This window comes from Zingiber officinale, chromosome 3B, assembly GCF_018446385.1.
Source record: "Zingiber officinale cultivar Zhangliang chromosome 3B, Zo_v1.1, whole genome shotgun sequence".
NCBI classification, from domain to species: domain Eukaryota; kingdom Viridiplantae; phylum Streptophyta; class Magnoliopsida; order Zingiberales; family Zingiberaceae; genus Zingiber; species Zingiber officinale.
The window spans coordinates 80,613,105-80,632,790 of NC_055991.1; the positions used below are offsets into that span (position 1 = coordinate 80,613,105).

General features: G+C 42.9%; 2 long non-coding RNA genes across 2 annotated transcripts; one reads left to right on the forward strand and one right to left on the reverse strand.

The window, feature by feature from the left end:
• Positions 1–15,931: 15,931 nt before the first annotated feature.
• Positions 15,932–18,917, reverse strand: LOC122056647. Its single transcript, XR_006133340.1, has 4 exons — positions 18,651–18,917; positions 17,065–17,129; positions 16,879–16,934; positions 15,932–15,986 (listed from the first exon to the last, which is right to left on the reverse strand). It is a non-coding gene; the product is annotated as an uncharacterized LOC122056647 (long non-coding RNA).
• LOC121968392 lies at positions 17,403–18,015 on the forward strand. Its single transcript, XR_006108119.1, has 2 exons — positions 17,403–17,527; positions 17,969–18,015. It is a non-coding gene; the product is annotated as an uncharacterized LOC121968392 (long non-coding RNA).
• Positions 18,918–19,686: the final 769 nt, after the last annotated feature.

Sequence of the window (19,686 nt, forward strand, 5' to 3'; positions counted from 1 at the left end):
GATTCTGTGCAGCTTGACCACGATTCGTGACAGCGGAGAACAGGGGCTTAAGAAGCAGTAAAAAGCGAGAGAAAAGAACAAGAAAGCAAGAAAGTGAAAAACGTTCTGTTGATCGTTGTGCTAAGTTCTTGAGCTCTCGGGTGAGAAACTGCTGTCTGCTGAAATTCTCTGTTTTCCACTGATCCTCGCGTGGTTGTAAGCTTTAGTTCATTCTGCTTTGCCACCGAGTTCTGTAAGTCTTGTGCTTTAACATATATATTTCTTGAGACTTTGTGGAGAGGTTACTCCACCGAGAAGGAGAGCTTCATTAGCCGGAGTCATCCGGGGTATGATCTACCGAAGATCAAGGGCTCGTCCACCTTACGGACACATCGAGGAGTAGGGGCAAGTTATCCCCGAACCTCGTAAATCAATGTGTTAGTGTGTTTGTTTCCTTCTTGTTTTAGTTTTCTAATTCCGCTGTGCTAACAAGTTTTTTGTAGAAATTTTTGTTTAAGTTTTTAAGAGGCTATTCACCCCCCCCCCCCTCTAGCCATCTAAGATCCCAACAAGTGGTATCAGAGTCTGGTGCTCTTCATCTGGACTAACATTCCAAGGAGCAACAAGATGGCCATGAAGGAAGGATTCAGCACCAACAGACCACCCTTCTTCGATGGAGCAGATTTCCAGTATTGGAAGAGTCGCATGGAGTATTACCTCAAGACTGATATCTCCATGTGGTTCTCGGTCAAGGAAGGATTCACACCACCGAAGGACGAAGAAGGTAAGGAACTCGATTCATCAAGGTGGTCTACTGAACAAACTCGTAAAGGGCAAGCCGATGCCAAGGCAGTAGTCACCTTACAATGTGGGATTGCCAAGGACCAACTCGTCAAGGTAGGTCCATTCTCGAGTGCAAAAGATTTATGGAACAAGCTTATCGAGCTCCAAGAAGGAACTCGAGATTCTCGGATAGCCAAGAGGGACCTATTCTTGAATCAACTACAAAATCTCACCATGAAGGAAAATGAAACGGTAAGTGAACTACATGGGAGGTTCAAGGAGATCATCAATGGTCTCCATTCCGTGGATGAACACGTGGAGAATCGCGATCTTGTGAGGTACGCTCTAAAAGCCTTTCCGAGGAGTGCCTTGTGGTCATCTATGGTAGATGCCTACAAGGTCTCTAAGGATCTTTCAATTGTAAAGTTAGATGAATTTTTTTGTGAAATGGAACTTCATGAACTTGCTAACAAAGGTCAAAAGGAGAGAGGTATAGCTTTGGTTGCAGGAGAAAAGAGCAAGGATGGGAGAAGAAAGAAAGAAAAGAAGAAGGAGAAAGAGATTCCTTCATCTTCATCCTCCTCCGAGTCCGATGATGAAGGTGGATCATCATCAAGCGAGATGGCAAATTTTGTGAGGAGGATCATGAGAAGAAGCAGGAGATACAAAGGTAAAACTGTAGATCAAAATATTGATAAGTCTAACATTACTTGCTATGAGTGTAGCAAGAAAGGCCACTACCGGAGTGAGTGTCCAAAACTCAAGAAGGAGGAACGGGCCAAAAAGAAGGAGGAAAGAGCCAAGAAGAAGAAAGCTCTCAAGGCCACTTGGGATGAATCTTCCTCAAGCTCATCGGAGGAGGAAGAGAAGAAGGAGAAGAGTACTCGGCAATTGGCACTCATGGCAAGGGAAGAGTCCGAGTCCGAGAGTGATGACTCAAGCACTTCAGCCGCGGCTTCATCATCTTCGGATGATGAAGAGGTAACCTCTTCTCACTTAGAAAAATGCTATAAGACTATTACACATTTGTCTACCTTGCTTAAAAAATCAAAAACAGAAAATAAATCATTAAAAGAAGAAGTAGAAAACTTGAGAGCTCTTAGGGAAGATGAGGTTGATGACCTATATCTAGAGCTCCTTGAGGATGAGAACAAGGCCTTGAAGGGTGAGGTTGAGAAACTCAAGAAAATGCTTGAGAAATTCTCAACTAGCTCTAAGACCCTAGACATGATTCTAAATGCCCAAAGGGCGGTCTACAACAAGGCTGGATTAGGATACCAACCTAAGGAGTCTAGCTTTATTTCTTTAGTGTCAAGAACCCAATTTCATAGATCGCATGTTTCTAGGGTTCATGAGACTAGGAAGAAGGTAACAAAGGCATGGGTGCCTAAGTCTTTCATTGTAGATGCATTAGGTCCCAAGATTTGGGTACCTAAAACATCTATCTTTCGTATCTTGTAGGCATTGGTAAAGGGGCAACGCCTATCAACTTTGTTGATAGTGGATGAGCGAACGCGACAAGCAAGTCATCTCTACCATTCAAAACAAAAATAGAGGTAATGTGTCATTTGGTAACAATGGTAGTCTTAAGGTTATAGGAGTTGGAGACATTCATATATCCGAATGCCTCCAAATCAAGAATGTCCTTTTAGTCAAGGGGATGACTTTTAATCTCCTAAGTGTCAGTCAATTATGTGATACGGGTTACACAATTGAATTTCATTCGAGTCAATGTCTAGTCAAAAACATTGACACACTTGACACGGTACTAGTAGGCACAAGGGTAGATAACATTTATCAAGTTTCTTTTAAAAGTGCTACTAATGCTCTTGCTAAGTGTTTCATGTCAAAAGAAGAAGAATCGTGGCTTTGGCATAGGAGGTTGGCTCATGTGAACATGAAGAATATCCGGAAGCTGGTCAACAAAGGGTTAGTGCGAGGCTTACCAAGCATCAAGTACCAAAAGACCAAATTGTGTGATGCATGTCAGAAGGGTAAGCAAACTAAAGCACCTCATAAAGGTAAAAGCGCTGTAAGTACAACTACTGCCTTAGACTTATTACATATGGATTTGTTTGATTGCAGTAGTGTTATTTCATTAAATGGAAGTAGATACTGTTTAGTGATTATTGATGACTTTACTAGGTTTACATGGACCTTCTTTTTAAAAACTAAGGATCAAACCATAGATATTTTCATTTCCTTTTGTAGAAGAACTGAAAATGAAAAATCAACAACAATTAAGACCATTAGAAGTGATCATGGTGGGGAATTTCAAAATCATAGGTTTTTAGAATTCTGTCAAGAAAAGGGATATAGGCATGAGTTCTCTACTCCAAGGACCCCACAGCAAAATGGGGTTGTGGAGAGAAAGAACCGAGTCCTACAAGAGGCTGCACGAAGTATGCTCAATGAGTACTCACTACCGAGTTACTTATGGGCTGAAGCTGTAAATACAGCTTGCTATGTGCAAAACTGAGTCCTGATACATAGGTTTTTAGGAAAAACTCCTCATAAACTTTGGTTTGGGAAACCCCCTACAATTAAACATCTTAGGGTGTTTGGTTGTAAGGTGTTTATTTTGAACACCAAGGACCATCTTGGAAAATTTTCGGCCAAGGCTGATGAAGGGATACTGGTCGGGTATTCGTTCACCAGCAAAGCCTATCGAGTCTACAACAATAGGACTAAATTGATTGAAGAGTCCTCTGATGTAGCTTTTGAAGAAATCCCTAACTTAAATGATCAATCAAGGGATGTAGGAGAAATTCAACTCGAACTTAGAAATCTAAGTTTGAATGATCAAAATGAAGAAAGAATCGAAGTTGACTCTGATGTTGATGAGCAAAGGCAACAAAGAACTCAATCTGATCCTTTGCCTGATATTGAGTCCTTGCCTGTGCCTAGTGAGACCATTCATAAGGCACCACCAACACCAAGACAATCTAGGATAGCCACTAGTCATCCCCAAGACCAAATTGTGGGAGACATCCAACAAGGGGTTAGGACTAGGTCATTCTTTAGAAATGAGTCTAATGAAGTCGCATTGATTTCAAAGATTGAACCAAAATTAGTTGATGAGGCATTGCACGATCCTGATTGGATCTTAGCTATGCAAGATGAGTTAGGTCAATTTGAAAGGAGCCAAGTGTGGGACTTAGTTCCTAGACCTAAGAAGACCACCATTATTGGAACTAAATGGGTCTTCAAAAATAAGTTAAACCAAAAGGGAGAAGTCGTAAGGAACAAGGCGAGACTTGTAGCCAAGGGCTATAGTCAAGTCGAAGGTCTCGATTATGATGAGACTTATGCTCCCGTGGCCCGATTAGAGTCCATTCGTTTGATGCTTGCTTTTGCTGCACATAGAGGTTTCAAGCTCTATCAAATGGATGTTAAATCTGCCTTCTTAAATGGCTTTATTAAAGAAGAGGTCTATGTTGAACAACCACCAGGGTTTGTGAATACCGAAGTTCCAAACCATGTGTACAAGCTCAAGAAAGCACTTTATGGGCTTAAACAAGCACCACGAGCTTGGTACGAAAGGTTGTCAACATACTTACTAGAAAAGGGTTTTGTGAGAGGCCAAATAGATCCAACACTATTTCTGCGTAGAGATGGTGAAAATATTTTTGTAGCCCAAGTGTATGTCGATGACATAATTTGTGGCTCAAATAACAAGGACTATTTGAATGAATTTATCACCCACATGGAAAGTGAGTTTGAGATGAGTCTAGTAGGAGAATTGACATTCTTCCTTGGACTTGAAATCAAACAAACTCGAGATGGAATTTATGTCCATCAGACGAAATACACTCAAGAGATGCTCAAGAAATTCAACATGAGTGACTCTAAGGAAGTGTCCACTCCAATGGCAACAAACACTCGTCTGGACAATGATGAGAGTGGAAAATCAGTTGATCTAACGCAATATAGAAGCATGATCGGTAGTCTTCTATATCTCACAGCTAGTCGACCGGACATACTCTTTGCTGTGGGCATGTGCGTTAGATATCAAGTCTGTGCCAAGGAATCTCATTTAATTGCAGTTAAGAGAATTCTGAGATACCTTAAAGGCACAATTAGAGTAGGTCTTTGGTACCCTCGTACTGAGTCTTTTGACTTGATAGGTTACACCAACTCCGATTATGCTGGATGCAAATTGGATCGGAAAAGCACTAGTGGGGGTTGCCAATTTTTAGGATCATCATTGGTTAGTTGGTCAAGTCGGAAGCAACATTGTGTTGCTCTCTCCACGACCGAGGCTGAATACATTGCCATGGGAGAGAGTGTATCACAATTGTTGTGGATGATTCACACTCTAGAAGATTATGGACTTTCATATAAGGGAGTGCAAGTGTTGTGTGACAACATTAGCACAATAAACCTAACGAAAAATCCAGTCCATCATTCTAGGACCAAACACATTGAAGTGCGTCATCACTTCATTAGAGATCACGTAGCTAGGGGAGACATTGCACTCACATATGTTGAGTCAAAGTCAAACCTAGCCGATATTTTCACCAAACCCCTTCCGGAAAATGAATTTAGTCATTTAAGGAGGGAATTGAGAATGTGTTTGGCTCAATAAGTCATTTTGACCACATCATGATCAATAAGGACAACTAAAACTACAAGAGAAATTAGGAAATTAATTTGGGCAACTTGGGAACATCTCACACAAACTATAAGGTTTAACAAAATGTTTTTGTTTGCTAGAAATGGGGTGAGATGCTAGGATCAACCAAATTATTCAAAATGTATCATGCATCCCTTGAATAATTAGGTTGAAGAGACATAAATTGAGTATGGGGAAGACCATTACATAATTCATGTGTATTTGGTTCCTAGATCTTACTCATATATTTCAACCAAGGAATCTTGGTTGGACTTTTGCCTAGAAATCATCTAACCTTGTTGATGTGTTGATTGATACCCTTGATTGATACCTTCTTGATTTTGATTGAAAATAGGACAAGTTGGTGAAGAAATTTTGACATATTTTGACAAACTTGTAACTATTCATAGCAAGGATATATTTTGAACCGATAGCCTGAGTCAGATTTATTACCTTGGTTCACTATAGATCATAGTTTCAGCAAATAAACAAAACAAACTTCTCTGGTTTTGAAACTTTGAGATTCAACACATTTGTTTTAAAGTGTCTGAAACTTTCGAGCCCTAAATAATTCCAAATCATTGGAGCTCATCACTAGGAAATATTCATTGGTATCACTGAATATAATCTGTGGGCTTTTTAGATCCTAGGTTCTGAACTTGGAAGTTGTTGAACCAAGTTGCTTTCGATACGAATTTCAGAAGCTGAAATCACTGATTATCAGACACTAATCGGTCCAGGGACCGATCAGGATGATATCTAATCGGTCTCTACGACCGATCAGGTGAGTTCCACCTCTGTTCAATATCTGATCGGTCTGCAGACCGATCAGGGGTTCTGGCACGTATCATTGATTACTGATCGACCTCTGATCGGTCCGGGGACCGATCAGGAGGTTCCCTGATCGGTCCGGGGACCGATCAGGAGGTTCCCTGATCGGTCTCCACGACCGATCAGGAGGCTCTGGCACGCATCCACCTCTGATCGGTCCAGGGACCGATCAGGAGGCTCCCTGATCGGTCTCCACGACCTATCAGGACACTCTCTGACCGATCAGGACATTCCCTGATCGGTCAGGATTTCTCCTGATCGGACAGCCGTCCGATCATTTCATCAACTGTATACCCATCAGTAAACCATTAAAACTTCCCGATCTCTTCTTTTCCTCTTTCACGCGGAACCCTAGCCGACTCCTTCCCTCACCTCACTCCTTCTCTTCTCGTTGCACGCGGACCTCTAGCCGAACCCTAGCCGAAGCTCTAGCCCTCGGAAACTCTAGCCAAAAGTTCAATGGCACCAAGGTAACTCTCTACCTCTCTAGAACTTTGGCAGTTCGGTTTCATTTCTCACCATATATGTTTTTTTTTTGTGCTGGTGGCTCCGGTGCTCACTCATTGCCCCATTTTACCACTTTGTTAATCCTTAGAAAGAAAGTAGTGGGTGAAGGGACCTCTAAATCTAAGTCACCTGAGAAATCCAAGTCCCAGGCACCCTCCCGACCTCAACCTTCCTCTTCTTCAAGATTCCCGAACCGCCAGTTTGAGCAAGCATTTCAACAGAGGACATTCAAGCTGCTTCCATGTCGATCTGTGGATCGAAAGTACATGGATGAATTTTGTCCCTCTGTATCCGAAACCCTAGCCTATTATAAACTTGACTCGGTAGTCTACTTAGAAAGGGACATCAACCTTGACCTAGTTTCTGAGTTCTATAACAATCTTCATCAGAACAATGATGGTGTTTATAAAACCCGAGTCGCTAAAAGAACTATCGATTTCTCCATCAGAGAATTCTTTGGGTATTTAGGTTGCCGAATGTGTTCAGGAGATCCTTTTCCCATTTATCCTGATTTACCAGAGTCACTACCTCCTCCACTTGATATATCACCTGACTCTATCTATGAGTATTTCTTTGGACACCCTAGACCTGATGGACTAGATGAGCTAGATGTTGACTTCCCTACTTTTGCAGCCTTGAGATTATCTCCTCAAGACTACATTCTTTTTAAGATTGTCACGAACTGCCTTCTACCTATCACATCTAAACCATTATCTGAGATCCGATCATATCATTGTCTTATGCTTTATGATTTACGTCGACGTCTCGATTTTGATATCATGTCGAGCATCTATTCTTCGATCATCTCATATTCTCAGCCTAGCAGCTCCACTGTTTATATGCCTTATGGGCATATAATTACAGATTGGCTCGAGACCCTTCAGATTGATGTCTCTAAGGGTAGAATAGTCAAGATGGTCAGACAGGATTGCAGACTTGGGAAGCGGGCATTTTCCAAGTCTGGAATCATAGGACAAAATGGGGATGTTCGGTGGAAGGATGGGAGAGCACTAGGTGAGTTACCACGGGGACCTCCACGACAGGTTGCTCATGTTGCTGCTCCTCCTGCTGCTGATGATGGAGAGGCCGATCCTGATCTGCGCTGGCAGATCGCCGAGCTGGAGAGTCGCTTTGATCGACACGATGAGCTACTGGCTGCTGAGCTCCATGGACTGCGTGTTCGGATCGACCAGCGCTACGATGACTTGCGCAGTCAGCAGCTGGTGACGCAGCAGCTACTTCTGGGCTGGATGGCCAACTACCCACCTCCGCAGCGTTTCTCGGGCCATCCACCTTCGAGCTCTAGCATGTCGCCTCAGGATTACGTGCCTCCCGCGGATGATGATGATGTTCCTCATGTTGAGGACATTGATTGATACATTCCGTTTGACTGTCTGTGTTTTGGATGCTATTCTGTTGGATATTTTTGTATGACCTGGATATTTGCTTATTTCATCTAGTTATGCTGCTCATTTTCCTGTTTTTCTTTATGTGTCATTTCCTATTGGCTATTAATATGTTGTTCCTATGCCATGACTTGATTGTATCTTATCTCTTTCTTACTGTCATATTATACACTTAGAGGGAACTCTAGGTGCAAGACAGTATGGGTTAAGGGGGAGCCTTTTGAGTTTTGTAACCTCATTTGCACCTTTTCGGTGTTTGACAAAGGGGGAGAGGATACCTAAGTTTAGAGATGTATGAAGGCTTGATTTTAGGGGAGAAGATAACGGGAAGGATCTTGATTCCCGTTATTGACTTAGTGGTGTATCCATATTAGGGGGAGGATCTTGATTCCCCTAAAATTATGAAAATAAGAACATTTCTGATCTAAACTTAAATCGTGTTGTCAAACAACAAAAATGGGGAGATTGTTGATACAGTCTGACTTGGCTGTTGTTTTGATGTTGATACGGATTTAAGTTTGTATCAGATGTTAATTAAACTCGGTTTGATTTATGATCAAGGTTGATCAAGTGGAAGGGAAAAGTCCAAGTTGGAAACTTGGCACGCGAAGTCGGAGAGGGCTCGGTAGCTCGTTCTCCGGACTAGGTCAGAGAGGGCTCGGTAGCTCGTTCTCTGGACCGGACGAAGTCGGAGAGGGCTCGGTAGCTCGTTCTCCAGACTAGGTCAGAGAGGGCTCGGTAGCTCGTTCTCTGGACCGGACGAAGTCGGAGAGGGCTCGGTAGCTCGTTCTCCGGACTAGGTCAGAGAGGGCTCGGTAGCTCGTTCATTCTCCGGACTAGGTCAGAGAGGGCTCGGTAGCTCGTTCTCTGGACCAGACGAAGTCGGAGAGGGCTCGGCAGCTCGTTCTCCGGACTAGGTCAGAGAGGGCTCGGGAGCTCGTTCTCTGGACCGAATTAGGTCAGAGAGGGACCTAAGTGGACATTCCATGGTACATTGGATCGGTCGGCAGACCGATCCAGTGATACATAAGACAGTGGATCGGTCGGCAGACCGATCCAGTGAAACTGTGAAACTGAGTTTCCATGGATCGGTCTGGTGACCGATCAGGAAACACTCAGTAGCACACTGAGTGTAATCTGATCGGTCTGCGGACCGATCAGGAAACACTCAGTAGCACACTGAGTGTAATCTGATCGGTCTGCGGACCGATCAGGAGATGGTATTCGAAGAGAAGAAGGCATGGATCGGTCGTGGAGACCGATCCACCTGAAGCCTGATCGGTCTCCACGACCGATCAGACAAGCGGTGGACCGATCAGGATATGTCCTGATCGGTCCATGGATCGGTCTGGAGACCGATCCACTCACAATCAGACTTGTTATTGTTTCTGCGATTCCTCCACTGCTTTTGATTTACCTGATATATGTGATATAACCCTCTATGCTGTTAGCTTTTGAGTTTGCAGGATCACAGGTATCATTCAGAGCTTAATTTCAAATTAAGTCCATAAGAGGAATACGACAAATGGCCTTTCTGCTGTGATTCGCGGTGCATGGTGTATTTGAAGCAACAACGGCTACTGGTGTGATCTGGCTGCGATCCGCTTGACTCCTGGTGATTGGTTCGAGCTCATAAGACACCAGTGAAGACTGTGATTTCATTGGCGTGAGTTCAGAGAACCAGGTAAGGAGGAAGAGGGATTGGCTGCAGCGATGATTCTGTGCAGCTTGACCACGATTCGTGACAGCGGAGAACAGGGGCTTAAGAAGCAGTAAAAAGCGAGAGAAAAGAACAAGAAAGCAAGAAAGTGAAAAACGTTCTGTTGATCATTGTGTTAAGTTCTTGAGCTCTCGGGTGAGAAACTGCTGTCTGCTGAAATTCTCTGTTTTCCACTGATCCTCGCGTGGTTGTAAGCTTTAGTTCATTCTTCTTTGCCACCGAGCTCTGTAAGTCTTGTGCTTTAACATATATATTTCTTGAGACTTTGTGGAGAGGTTACTCCACCGAGAAGGAGAGCTTCATTAGCCGGAGTCATCCGGGGTGTGATCTACCGAAGATCAAGGGCTCGTCCACCTTACGGACACGTCGAGGAGTAGGGGCAAGTTATCCCCGAACCTCGTAAATCAGTGTGTTAGTGTGCTTGTTTTCTTCTTGTTTTAGTTTTCTAATTCCGCTGTGCTAACAAGTTTTTTGTAGAAATTTTTGTTTAAGTTTTTAAGAGGCTATTCACCCCCCCTCTAGCCATCTAAGATCCCAACAATAAAGGTATAGAAACATCTCATGCAATCCTCGATTCACAATTTCGTTTATTTTCATCTCAAATAGGGATTAACAATATTATTTTTGATCAAACAACTAAGATAGACAATGAATCTGATGGAGATCATAGCAAGCGAACAATGTGGACAGTAGCAGATGATAAGCTCCTTGCAGCAGTCTACACAATCATGAGCGAAGATTCAGTAGTTGGTAATACCCAGAAGAGTGAGTCTTTTTGGAAATGAGTCGTGATATACTACTATACCAATCGAGATAAAAGAGCTAAAAAGAGAACCGCGGATAAAGTAAAATCACATTGGGCTTTAGTGAAAAAGATCATGAATAGATATAATGGAATCTATAATAAGTGGAACAATGATCGACCAAGTGGATGGAGCGACGAGGATTTGATGGTGCAGACTGATGAAGAATACAAAAGTACTTTTAAATCTACTTTCCAATATGAATATGTGTGGATGATTGTGAAAGATAGTCCGATGTACGCTCCTCAATCCTCAGAGTGGCGGGCTATAAAGAAGGCAAAGACATTAGAATCATCAGGTGCACATACTGATTCTTCATATCCTAACACAACTATTGATGTGGATGATAGAGAAGCCCGATCTCGTCCAATGGGACAAAAAGAAGCAAAGAGGAAAGGTAAAGAAAGAGTAAGCCTAATTGATGAATTGAATAAGGTTATGCAATAATCAATAGCATATTTGGAGGAGTATAATAATAGTAAGAAAATGGACGAACTCATCCAAGCATATCAACTCGTCATAATGGATACACGAGACATGACAGACGAATAACTTTAGAACTATGTAGCAATATATGAGTACTTGAAAAAAATGATAATCCTAATTAGCCTCATTGACTATCCCTGGGGTGACCGGTCCAACCCCACGGATTTTTTCCACTGGCCACCAGCGTAAATCGGGAAGAACGCGTGACGAGTAACCTAGAAGCCCAGCATCCTTTATTGATAAGTATAATTAATTTTATTTAAATATAAAATTAGATGTAAATTAATAAAATAATAGTGAGACTCATAAATATTTGGTTGATGAGATATTTGATTATAGAATTTGAGATATTTGAGAGTGAGCTATTTGGTAGGTGAGACTCATAAATATTTGGTTGGGAGAATATTTGATTATGTGACTTGGGATATTTGAGGAGTGAGATTTTTTATTGATGATATGGGTGTGGAGACTACAAATATTTGGGAGAAATATTTGGTGTTGTTGTGGATGCCTTAAGTGTCGGTGCAATTTTCCTAAGTCAAGGTTGATCAGTTTGACTAACCTTGAGATGACTTAAGCTTGAGTTAAAATGTGTGAGTTTTGATGTTTGACAATGATACGGTGCATGATAGTAGGGTCAGATAGCTGACGTGTTCGGAAGTCAAGCCCACGGGGCAGTCAGAAGTTAAGCCCACGAGGCGGTCAAAAGTCAAGCCCACGTGGTGGTCAGAAGTCAAGCCTATGTAACGACCTACGTGGTGGTCAAAAATCCGGCGTACGTGGTGGTCAAAGGTCCAGATTACAGGATGGTCCCGGTCGGGCATAAGTGGCATTCAGGGGTTAGGCCTACATGGCAAGTAGGAACTTGGAAGGTAAGACGTACAGGTCGGGATATGCGGACTAAGGCTTACAGGTCAGGATTTATGGGACGAGACAGGCAGAATAGGAAATGTGGGCCGGGACATACGATTCAGGACTTACGGGATACAGGTTAGGACTTACAGACATGTAGAACAGGATATATGGACCAGGACGTATAGGTCGGGATATCCGGACTAGGACGTACAGGTTAGGATAGGCGGCTTAAGGCTTACAGCTCAGGACTTATGGGATAAGACTTGCAGAACAGGGTATACGGACCAAGGCATACAGGTCGGGATATGCGTACTAAGACTTACAGGTCAAGAGTTATGCGACGAGACAGGCAAAACAGGAAATGTGGGCTGGGACATACGATTCATGACGTACAGGATAAAATATGGAGTAGGGTCGTGCATAAGGGACGAGACTTAAGGAATGACAAGCGAAGGCCTTGATTGGTAGGACGGTGAGCGCAGGTCTGGATTTACCGGGATTTATCGAATGACAAATATAGGATTGGACGTACAGATCTGGATTTATGGAACAACAAGCACAAGCCAGGGAATGCAAGTCTGTGCCTACAGGTCAAGATTTGCAGGTACAAGGACCTAGTCTAAGGTTAACAGACCGGGACGAGTATACACAATACGACAATCAAGCCAAGGAATCGTAACAACCCGTCAAAGAATAATCACCGCATGTCAGGGAATATGCTAACGGTCTAGGGCTCATTGCCCACCGATCCCTCCGTAGACCTATAAGAAGATGCCATGTATCATTCACTGCTAGACAAATCCTGACACCCGACATTCCTTGACACTCGTCAGACTCCAGAAGTACCCACTGCCATATAAAAAGGGAGGCTTTGTCTCTACGCAGGTACGCTCACTCGTCTTTTCACATTCGTGCTTTACTTTTCGTCCTTTTACTGTGCTTCTGGGGAAAAAGTACCTGGCTTGAGCATCGGAGGGCCTGACCCGGGGACTTTTTTCCTGATTCTTGGTCTCTAACGACCTGGGTGTTTGTCTGAGTGCGCGCAGGAGATCTCCACCTCGTCAACCTCATCATCGTCTTCCGTCACCCTCTCGTGGTAGTCCTTGCCGGAGGTACAGCGTCAGCAACGTATCTCGACGACCCTCGTCAACGCCAACGATAGCGCAGCCAGCCTCTGTCCGACTCAGCTTCCGGACAGGATCAAATTTGGCGTCGTCTGTGGGAACACATTTACCTGTTCCGGAATGTGAAGATGGAGGATTATGGTAGAATCAACGTAACCATGACAGCTGGAGAATACGAACTATTCAAAGAAGCTAAGAAGCAGGGGACCTCCGAAAAGTAAACTACCGCCTCCTGACCGCGAAAGTTGTCGGAAGCTTCCAAAGAGCCGGCCCATGCCTCAGATCGAGGTTCTAAGAGGAAGCAGCCCATGGAATTTCCCCCGGCCTTCTACAGGGAGGTCGACCAAGGTTATTATCAGCCAGTGCCGGGATGCTACAGCCACAAGGAGCAACCACAAGTTTCTATGGCAGAAATCTCTCTGCCTAAGGATTCGAAAAGGGGAAAGGCTATCGTCCTCCGCGAAGAACGTCGGGTGGAGCCAAAAGAAAAAGTGCCCTTCAGCTCCAAAATATTGGAGGAAAAGCTGCTAAAAGGATACAGACCCCCAGATATTGGGGAATATGATGGCAGCAAAGCTCCTGAAGATCACCTCTGTAAGTTTAGAAATGCGGCCCTACTACACCAGTATAGTGATGTCATTAAATGCCGGGTATTCTTGAATACCCTATTGGGCTCTGCCCAGAAGTGGTTCAATGGATTGTCGCACGTGTCCATCACTTGTTTCTTAGATTTCAAGACTGCATTCCTGTGCCACTTCGCCAGCAGCAGGAAATATCAAAAGACTTATCACTGCCTGTTCGCTCTCAAGCAGGGGCCCCTCTGAGCCGTTAAGAAGCTATATCAAACGCTTCAACCAAGTGACCCAGGATGCCCCAGCAGCCACATCAGAAATACTTATGAGCGTCTTCTCTCATGGTCTGACAGAAGGAGAATTCTTTAGGGACCTCATCAGAAATCCCGTAAGGAATTTTGATGAGATGCTGGAGAAAGCCGTCAGCTACATCAATATGGAAGAAGCGCAGGCGGCCCGAAGGAAGGCAGACAAACCACCCTCCTATGCCAATAAGTCGGAGAGAAGGGTACCCCAACCACCTGCTCAACCTCTCCCACGCGCTCGGGAAGCCCGACCTACCTTCCACCCCGGTCAGGATGTTCAGTCGATCCCGCGCGTAGCTACGGTCCATGCCCCCCGAACTGGGCCTTGGGGGCCGCTCTATTGCACTTATCATCGATCACACACGCATGCCACCAGCGATTGTTTTCAATTCGCCCGTGATTCTCGTCGTGCTACTGAGCTAGACCTGCCACCCCCCCCCCCCCCCCCGAGCTGGCTCCTCAGGTCCAAAGAATGATGGAGGAGCAGCGCGATGCAGCGGGACAGGCAAGCAGATCAGGGGGGCCGAGCATGCAACCACAAGGACTCATCGGGGAGCAAGGAGAAGTTCGCGAAGTAGAGAATAGGGGCAATGCAGCCATCCGGGACATAGGCATGATCTCTAGAGGGCCTACTGATGGAGATTCGAGCAGAGCGCGCAAATCCCACGAACGTCTGTTGGAGATTCATGCTGTTGGATGCAGCCAGGAGCAGGCTGCTGACCCTGTCATCAGCTTCTGACCACAAGACTTGGAGGGGCTGGAGCTGCCTCATGATGATGCCCTCATCATCAAAGCCATCATAGCCAATAGCCGCGTGGCCAGGGTCTTCGTCGACACTGGGAGCTCTATCAACGTATTGTTTAGGACTGCTTTTGAAGAAATGCATATTGACGCCAACGATCTCCAGCCGGTGGCTATTTCTTTATATGGCTTTACTAGCAACGAGGTAAAACCCATGGGTCAGATCAAGTTGGTCATATCCTTGGGGAGCGAGCCATTAGTGAAGACCAGGAGGAGTACCTTCATAGTGGTAGATTCGCCCTCATCTTACAACGTCATTTTGGGCCGACCAGCTCTACATGAATTCTGAGCTGCTGTCTCTACCTTCCACCAGAAAATCAAGTTCCCCGTGGGAGAGGAGGTATGGGAAGTTAAAGGAGAGCAGCGGGTTTCTTGGCGATGCTATATTGACATGGTCAAAGTGGAGGGTCGCAAGGCCAAAGGACTCAGGATAGGGTCGTGCATGCCACTCAAGAAGAACCTATGCCTATGGCGGAAGAGCCCATCCCCTAGGAGGAAGTCCAACTATATCCTGAGCGCCCAGAGAGTCTCACTCGTATAGCCGGTGACCTGTCGCCTGAGCTTAACACTACAACAAAATCGCTCATAGACATCGGTTTTCCACCGGTGTCTATTTGATTTTCGACCGATGTCTATGAAGCCGATGTTAAAAGTCTGCCATTTTAGACATCGGGTTAAAACCGGTGTAGTATCACTTAACGACACCGGTCTTCGAATCGGTTATTAACCGGTGTAGTATCACTTAACGACACTGTTTCATCAACGGTGTAAAACCGATGTAATATTGTATGTTAATAACACCAGTTTTGGCAGCGGTAAATGACCGATGTAATATTACTTTATAACACCGGTTTTACATCGGTGGAAAACCGATGTAATATGTATATTTTTTAACAGCACAGATTTGATTTTAAAACCGACAATAACAAAAAAAAAATACACAAATATTCTTCATTCAATAATATCCATAAAATACACAAATATTCACAAATTATATAAATAATCTTCTTATAACAATATCCATAAAATACCCAAACATTCTTTTTACATCAAAAGCTAGCTAATAGATATCAAAATCAAAGTATAACATTCTGTTAACACATCAAGGTACAACTGTCTCAAATGTAATCTTGCATGCATTCAGCCCACTCGAACCGCACTTCATCAATTTCAACTCTGGAGTACTTGAGATTTGTAAACTGTAAAAACGCATAAATAATATATTAGTAAATCAAGACCAAAAATCATAGTTGAAAAAGTAGTAAGAGCACCAGGTAACAAGATGACTAATTTGAATGCTTAAAAAGAGACCTATTCATCATTTATCTCAACCACATCAATGCTTACTTCAATGCTTGCAATAAGGATCTTCAGTGATTCACAAGGTATTAGAAAGTTGAATTTGCAGTTACAAATGAAGTAAAAGAATCATATTCAGCTGTCAAAAGATAACTAGGTCCATGCTCTTAGAGAGAACCATACAAAACAAAATGAAAGGTTTTGAACATAAAAAAAAAAAAATGTTAGTCATGTCAAGACTGAGATCACTCATCTATCTATCATTTCAACCTAATAAATTAGTTACTTTGGTTTTACAAAGTCTCCCAATTGTGTAGGAAGATCACAGAAGAATATTCCTGATAAAAGTTAACTTTCTTTAGTAGAAACAACCAATAGCGCTATAACAAATCCAGGAACAGCAACCAACCATTAGTCACTAATATATGAAGAGATTGCAAATGGAAGTGAACTTAAAGAAACAAAAAGAGCAAATAAAAATCAACTAGACAACAATGGATCCAACATAAAAAATTGTGCAAAAACTAATAAATAATAATAAGGGTTACAAATCACTCCTACACAATCAGCACTACACTTGCTTCCAACTAAGAGAGCCTATAATTAAACAATCAAAAGTGTACCAATAATTCTCCTTTCTGATAAATAGCTGTAATAATAAATCAAAAGCATAGCATGTTGTGCTCATATAGCTAACAATAAAAGTGAAACAAAAAATATAGCTCTTGGGAATTAACTGACACGTATGGTAAACATGACCACCAAATCAAAGATGAAGTGTGTGAAAAATACCTTTGGTTTCTCTTCCTCCTTTGGTTTCAGTAGCTCTTCCTTTGAAATAGCTTTCCCTGCAGAAAATAATTCAGTCACTCAGCAGTCAGAAACATGCAAATATAAAACTACAAAACCGGTAGAATCTGGGCTTCCAAATGTACATGAAAAAATTTCAAATTCAATGTTGTGTCAGAGAACTCAAACCTTTTGCATCACGATATACTGGTTCTGCACTTTTACCACTCAAACTAGGATCCAAGGATGCAAATCTGGGACAAAAAAACAAAGAATCACCTCCCAGACAACTTTCCTGTCAAGAAAAATACCCAAACACATATCAGACAAAGTGAAGCTCTGACTCACCTCCCGGACATGATGAAGTCCCTTCTCCAGCAACAGGGAGATGATGATGATGGCCAACTCAAAAATCGAGCAATCGACCTGCCTATCCGTGAGCTACGCCATAGGACTCAAAAATCGGCCCGGCGTCGAAGATAGAACCCTCAAATGCCATGCCTTTCTTAGGGTTAAATCGGCCGCCCATGTTCCTCGAGAGCAACAAGAAATGGAAATTCAAGCTAACATCTTTGCTTTTGGAGTAGTTTTACTGGAAATAATCAGTGGAAGACCTCCATATTGCAAGGAAAGAGGGTGTCTGATAAATTGGGTAAGATGCATATTTGAAAATATTTGATACTCAAAAACAGCATCAGCTTCTTGTAACAGATACTGAGGGCATAAACCCAAATTTGTTCTTATTTCCTACAAACTTCCGATAATCATTTGTTCCATGTAGTTTAGAAGCTTAATTCTCAACAAGCCCTCTAATCAGTTCATACAATAGTCAGGGTAAGTTAAAGGTTGTATTACCTCTATTTAGCTACCTTATCACATCCCAACTGAGGAAACCATAGCCTCGCTGCAAATCACAAGTTTCTTTCAACATTATCTTCCCTTTGGAGATTCATTAGTTGGAAAAGACATAACATTGTTTGCCCTTTGGGTTCGCTAGTCTCAAGATATATCCTTCTTGATCCAACAGTTTGTGATTCATATTAGTAGATTCATGCTATATATCCACGGCTCATTGTTCTTCTATGTTATACAGGCCACAAAGTATCTTCAAAACCCAGAAGAGATAAGTAAACTAGTAGACCCTGAACTGAAAAACACAAAGTCAGAAGACCTCGCGGGTTACAGTTAGCCATGTGCATGAAGATGGGGGTCTAAAAGTGTATATCTGGTTAAGTAGGGTCATACTCGCTGGTAAATGTAAAAAAAACCATTGGTTCTCAAAATTCAGAAAATACACTTAAACAATAAAAAAAAACTTAGTTTAGAGTCACAAAATGAACCTTTTGCTATGAAACAGGAGCCCAACATTTAAACAATCAAAATAAGGATTAGTATTGATTACCCATTTATCTTAATAGGTTAGGTTAAATTCGAGTATCAATCCTTTAATCCTAAGGTTACCATTTAAGATAGCTTATCCAGCCACTCTACTCACTGCATCTCCTAATCTCTAATTCTTTTCTTCTTAGGCAATCATTTAGTCTCCAACTAGTATATGGTTTGTAACAAAAGCATAGCATTCGGTTTGTATAAAAAAAATCATTGTAACAAAAGCATAGCATCCGGTTTGTATCAAAAAATCATAGCAAGCACGAGTTTGTAAATCACGAATAAGTATTGGCAACATAATAGGCAATGAATGAGCCATATTGGAATTCAAGCAGGACAAATTGAACTTGAGATTAAGTATTGCATAAAGAAAGAATTGGATTTACCATATCCTTCCATAGAGATAATTTGTAAATCACCACCAAAATAGCGAGCATAGAGACGACTAATTGGAAGCCCATAACCATAACCAGCCATAATTACTCCATCTGAGCTTCCTTCATCGTTTTCCTCGAGTGGATTTTTAGCAGTGCTATAGAGATATGTGAAAATCTTTGGAAGACCACTTCTTGGTATGCCACCCCCTTCATCTGATATCTGAAATAATTGATAGCATATCAAGATCAGTATTCCAAAGCTAGAAAAACTAGATGATTGATCATGAGGCCCGTCGGCTCCGAACCGCCATTTTCGAAAGACGGCTTCTTGGGCTTAGGCCTGTCGGAGACGGAGAGGGCGCCCAAGGAACAGAGGTGCTTGGTCTCGAGAATGGAGGTAGGGCTCATGGAGGACTCGTGGTCTGAGAATCCCTTGCAGGAGAAGCTCCTGAAGAGCCTCGGAGAACGGAAGAGGGACAAAGGCGAGGGCTTGCTTTGGATGCTTCCGCCATTAACAGAAAAAGAAGAGGAAGATTGCTTCTCAGACATCAAGCTTCCTTGTTTCCTAGCAACTGGCCTCGATTTCTTCCTCAGCATAATAATCTCTTGTTCCTGAAACAGAAACAAGACCAGAAAATCATGCAAGAAACCGAAACGGAAATGATTCTTCTGCCCTTTTTATACAAGAACCAAAAATAAATAGAAAAATATCCAAAAACAGAAAGATTGTTCCAGACCTGGCCGTCCTCAGTTCGTCAGCGAACACCTCCAACGCAGAACCAGCAAGAACCCTAAAAATCCGATCTTGAAGTAGGAAAACACACACATACACACACAAAGGACGAGCCTTTGCTGCAAGAAGGAGCTACAGAGCCGGTCGCTCTTCTTAAAAACAGGTAGGGGAGCGCGGCGGTGAGGTGCGACTCGGGATCACGCAGCCATGACACAACAAAGAAGAAGAGGAGAAGAGAAGAGAAAAGGCTTGAGGATTGCAACAATGACCATTTCTGGCAACATCAGACTACTTTTATAGCTTTTTGTTTTT